This window comes from Pelobates fuscus, chromosome 6 (assembly GCF_036172605.1).
Source record: "Pelobates fuscus isolate aPelFus1 chromosome 6, aPelFus1.pri, whole genome shotgun sequence".
NCBI classification, from domain to species: domain Eukaryota; kingdom Metazoa; phylum Chordata; class Amphibia; order Anura; family Pelobatidae; genus Pelobates; species Pelobates fuscus.
This window is the reverse complement of record NC_086322.1, coordinates 249,976,554-249,982,553: the sequence shown is the minus strand read 5'-3', so window position 1 is coordinate 249,982,553 and position 6,000 is coordinate 249,976,554.

Here is a 6,000-nt window from a genome sequence, read left to right as displayed (position 1 = left end):
ACTTAACTACCTCTACCGCCATTGGGATACCGCTATCCCACATATTCCTGTTACCAAGTTGAAGACAAGGTCATGGAATGATCTTGGGCCCATGGCAAAACTATGGGCCACCATGAATGAAGAACAGCTACAAGAAAATGGTATTGCCAAATACCCAACAACTGACCTTCTGGAAGCATGGCCACGCCATTTCCTGGAAAAGGAATTTCAAGACCTGGTCATAAAGAATGATTATGACCCAGAAACACCTCATGACTGTTTTGAACAGATGAAAATGGAAACAGTGCACTTACCAACTGTGCATGAGAATCCATTACCAGATCCGGATTTTACCCTGTTTGTGGATGGATCAAGATATGCCGATGAAGGAGGAACATATCATACAGGATATGCCGTAACCACAACAGACGAAGTCATCAAATCATCATCCTTACCGCCAGCAATGTCTGCGCAAGAAGCTGAATTGCAGGCTCTGACTTCAGCATGCAAAATTTCCGAAGGAAAACGTGCCAACATCTATACAGATTCGAGATATGCTCTGGGTGTGGCACATGACTTCGGCCTAATTTGGAAGACACGAGGATTTCTTACCACCGCCGGTACACCAGTCAAACACAGCACTGCAATCAAGGAGCTAATGGATGCCCTCCTACTTCCCGAAGAAGTGGCCGTTTTGAAAGTCAAGGCCCATGGGAAATTGGATACAGATGAAGCAAAGGGCAACCATTTAGCTGATCAGGCTGCTAAGCTAGCGGCCAGGGATCTGCAGGAAGTGGATGAAGAAGTGTCCGGACAAGAAGAAGAAGTCCCTGTTTTTGCTCTGCAAACTCTTCCTACTGATTTGCGAATTTTACAAGAACAACAAGCTGCGGTCACTCCTGAAGAAATCCAGAAATGGAAAAAGAAAGGAGCTGTCCAAAAGGACGGAATATATTACAACAACTTCAAATTTTGTCTTCCCAGAAATTTGTATCCAGCAGTTGTCCAATGGGCACATGGGCCTGCACACCTGTCAAAAGAATTGATGGCCGCCCTCATACAGAAGTATTATGAAGCACCTGGAATCACAACATTGATCAATAGCTTCTGCAAGGCCTGTGTCATTTGTGCAAAATGCAATCCAGGAAGACCAGTTAAAGTACCTGCGAAACACCTGGCAAAGCCCATGTACCCCTTCCAGCGGATTCAAATTGACCACATCCAAATGCCCAAGAGTGGGCCCCATGAATATGCACTAGTAATAGTGGACATGTTCTCAGGCTGGCCAGAAGCCTACCCAGTGGCCAATATCACTGCAAAAACAACCGCAAGACGCCTACTTACAGATATTGTATGTAGATTCGGACTCCCAGAAGTCATTGAGAGTGATCAAGGCCCAGCCTTTACAGCAACTGTGACTAAAGAAATTTGGACTGCCCTAGGGGTGACTCTAGCCTTCCATACCCCTTACCACCCACAAAGTAGTGGTAAAGTGGAGCGCATGAATGGCACTCTAAAAACCAGAATGTTAAAAATGTCACAAGAAACAAAGATGCCCTGGCCAGAAAGCCTACCAATAGCTTTATTTAGTGTTAGACACACACCTAGAGGGAAGCATTCACTGTCCCCATATGAGGTTCTATTTGGGACAGCACCCAGGCTAGGTTGTTATTATCCGCAGCAGTTGCAACTCCAATCAGATGTTTTAGTAGACTATGTAACTGAACTTGCAAATGTCCTAAACAAAATACATGCCCAAGTTTTCTCTTCAATTCCAGATCCCGAATTGGATACAGGTTCCCATAACCTACTTCCCGGAGATTGGGTCCTGGTCAAGAAGTTTGTGCGGAAAAATACCCTAGAACCAAGATTTGACGGTCCATTCCAAGTTCTCCTGATTACCGCAACCTCCGTCAAATTGGCCGGTAGGCCAAATTGGGTCCACGCTTCCCACTGCAAGAAATCTCCTGCCCCAGAGGAAGCGAATATCGCACAAACATGTATCTCTGGTACATCTTCTCCTTAATTAGCCTTATGAAGGCCCAGCAAGTAGCCATTACCAAAGACATTAGTGGGTACACCTTCTGGTATAATTCATCGTGCACCCAGGTGGCTACTTATACCTTTGACTACTGTGATATTGTAGAATGCCCATTTCCCACACCACAAATCCAGAGCATCTATAGAGATATCCCTCATTCGAAAGACCCATATGTTTGTGTAGTTGACAAGCAATGGGGGCACAATTGTGACCATTGGGGGGCGGCGGGATGGAATGCCGGGCCTGCCTGGGGTTACAAACCAAAAAGTGCCGTATCTAAAGTAGATGATCATGGTAGATCCCTCCTCCAGAGGATGACTTTGAGAAAGCCTGGGGGGAGTACACCAATGAAATTAATTCTTAACATTGAGCATCCAAGCCCAACAGATGCAGACCAGTATGTGATGGGAATGTATTGGGAAAAGGGTTCCTATAAAAAGTTAGGGCATTTCTACCTTAAGGATATGTGCAACTCTTCTGAGTGGCAAGGGGCCACCCATATGGTCCCTAACCCATTAAAACCTCATATCCAGACCTTTCAAGACATGATGGCCATTGCTAACCCCACTTTTGAAGATACCATGGCCGCTGAAACAGGTTTTAATGATGTAAATCTATGGTTAGAATGGATGAAATACAATGCTAATAAGCATAATAGAACTGCATGTTATGTGTGTGGCGGTGCCCGGCCTCACCTGGGTACCGTGCCTTTAATCCTACCAGTAGATATAGAAGAATGTGTTTTAAGCCTTTTCGCCTATCAATATAATTTTAACAGGTCCATATGTATTGCATGGACAAAGGAGTATCCTCTCCTAACCCAGGTTGTCAAACCCCCAGATGGTATTACAATATATAAAGGTAATTACACTTGCTATGCCATGGACGATGGGATTGGTAAATTTGTGGGTAACTTTCCCGAAGGATATTGTGCTACATATCGAACTGTTCCTGTACGTTTACTGCAGCATCACTCTAGGTCATTAGGAGATATTTACTGGTTGTGTGGGGATTTACAGTTAAGATCCAGAATGGACACAGAGTGGTGGGGGGAGTGTACTTTGACTAAGGCCATTATGCCTATACACATCATCTCTGACACACACCTCAACACCCATGAGCCCAGCCACACTAAGGTTAAACGTGAAGCCCCAGTAAAAGGAAGTTTTGACCCTCACATTTACATTGATGCCATTGGGGTGCCTAGGGGGGTACCCAATGAGTTTAAAGCAAGAGATGAGGTTGCTGTAGGATTTGAATCAATTTTTACCATAGTTACCGCAAACAAGAATTTAAACTGGATAAATTATATTTATTACAACCAACAGCGTTTTGTTAATTACACCAGAGACGCCCTCCAGGGGTTGGCCGAACAGCTGCAGGCCACATCCCAAATGACTTTTCAGAATAGAATGGCCCTAGATATGATCTTAGCCGAGAAAGGAGGGGTTTGTAAAATTTTGCCCGACACCATGACATGTTGTACATATATCCCAGAAAACACAGGCCCTAATGGTAAAGTTACATTAGCCATAGAAAAATTAAATGACCTGTCTGAAGAGTTAAAAAGGAATTCTGGGATAAAAGATCCCTGGGAAAGATGGTTTGGTTGGATGACAGGATGGCAAAAGGCTTTAATGCAGATTGGTATGGCTATACTAATTTTTCTTTTTATCTTTGCTCTTCTCTTTTGTTGTATCCTCCCATGTCTGAGAAAATCCCTCATGAAGACTGTTGACCAAGCGGCACCCACTTTCACCCATCTCGAAGTTGATGACCAAGAATCCCAAGACATCAATTCACCCTGTCTGCCGCTGCAAACATTCCCTTTTGTTGATAAAGTGCAGGAATTCTAGGAAGGGACTAGCTTAGGGATAGCATCTGTCAGTGAATGGTAAAGACCCCGTGCGGAGAAGTGGTGGGTTAGCTGCCATGGGATACCCGTGGGTGTGAAGTGTTCGAGAGCCATACTGATGGATGAGTTAGCCTATTAGGGTCAGCTCTAGGGACAGACTTGCACTTTGCATTAACACCTAGCTAGCGGCCACGGGGTTTCTGTGCCTTTGGGTTAACACGTCTTCTGATACTAACATAATAAAGTTTTTATCTCTTAGAATCTAACATTTCATAGGGGGGACTGATGTGGAATTATTAAAAATTACTATTGTACTTGTATTGAATTATTGTACTAACTCCATTTTAACTTTATACTGTGACTTCCTCCTCCATTTTGTCCCCCTAACCTGACTCTTTCAATCCTCCATTTTGTCCTCATGACTTAACTTGTTCATTTTAAAACTACATTACGTGACTGAACTTCCCAACCCAATTAGTACAGTAGACAAAGACTGTGTTTTTCTACAAGGACAAATACCAGGAGGTGCTGGTTACTCCTTAAGACTTGCTGGCTACTCCTTAGAATTTGTAAGATAGTATAGTTTGAAGGCCACGAGAACACAGTAGTAATGAAATGTTCTATTCATAAGAGACCTTGCACCTGGACATGAAGCCTGATATCATTGACCGTGTAAAATGACGTTTAGGACCCCCTTATCCCCACCCGTGTCCAGAATAATCCCACCTCTGATGGGTGGGCACGGGACTAACCTTTTTTATTTTTGAACCAATAGGTAAGACACTAACACCGACACTTAACAATTAATCCAATTGATGGTGTTTATTTGCTGATATTCTAATAATCAATGATGACGCAAAATGCCTCTTAAAAGGGCCTGCGCGCCCGCTTTTTCTTCACTTGCCAATAAACTTTCTCGAAGTTATTTTAACCTGAACCTTGTGTGTCAGACTTAATTACTTCAGCGTATATACGCAATTTAATTTTATTGATTTGGACAGGAACAGATAGACATTTGAACATTTTGGTTTACTTTCAAAAAGTACCATAACACTAATACCTCGGCTGTTCTAAGAAAAACAACAGCCTACTACCAGCACAGAACAGAAAATGAATACCTGCAATAGAGCATAATACCTCTGTTTTTAAGGTGATAGTGACTGGATTTGGTGATAGATTTTATGTAAGGGGTGAAGGAAACGTCAAAGTCGAAGAGTACACCAAGACAACGTGGATGTATGGTTGAGGTTGTGATTGGTATGTTGATGTAGATTTAGAGGGGTGAAAGATGTTTGATCTTGAATAGCATTAGTCATCTAACCATAAATAGAATAGAGGCAATCGGGGACATGATTCAGGAGACAGGGATAAAGATCAAGCAAGGGGAGGTACAAGTAATATTGATCACCATAGGATGAGTTTACCAGGAGAAGCAGTATAATTTGAGAAAATAAGTCCCAGTACAGAGCCTTGAGGAGCTCCAACTGAACGAGGTACAGAAGAGGAGGTGAAATCAGATAAGGAGACCCAAGTGGTCAGAGAGGTAGGAAGAGAACCAGGAAAAAGCAGTATCGCTAAGGCCAAGATTGCAAAGGGTGAGAAGGTTAAATTGGTGATCAACAGTTTTGAAAGCAGCAGAAAGATCAGGAAGAATAAGTAGCAAATAATAGGCTTTGGATTTGGCTTTCACTCAGTCATTAGTCAACTTGCTTAGGGCGCTCTTTGGGAGCAATAACTAGACTGTAGTGTGTCAAGTAAGTAATTGGGGTTTAGATAGTCTGAACATGTCGAGAAGAAGAGAGATAGGATAGGGTCAAATATGGAAATGTTGCAGATGAGGGAAATTGAGTAAGGTGTGAGCGAAAGAGATTATGATATGGGAGGGCAGAAAGAAAGGAGAAGTGCAGAAATATCAAACTTCAGAAACATGATGTAAGATGCGAAGTGTAGAGGAGGAGGCCAGGAAGAGAGTCGGATAGTCAAGGGGAGAAGCGAGCAAGGCAATTTCTTTTTGGATGTTGTGGATCTTTTCTGTGAAGTAGGATGGAAAATTGACAGCAGTGAGATCAGGAGGTAGGTGAAGACAACATGGAGCTCATTAGTGAATGAAGCATTTGAAAAAAGG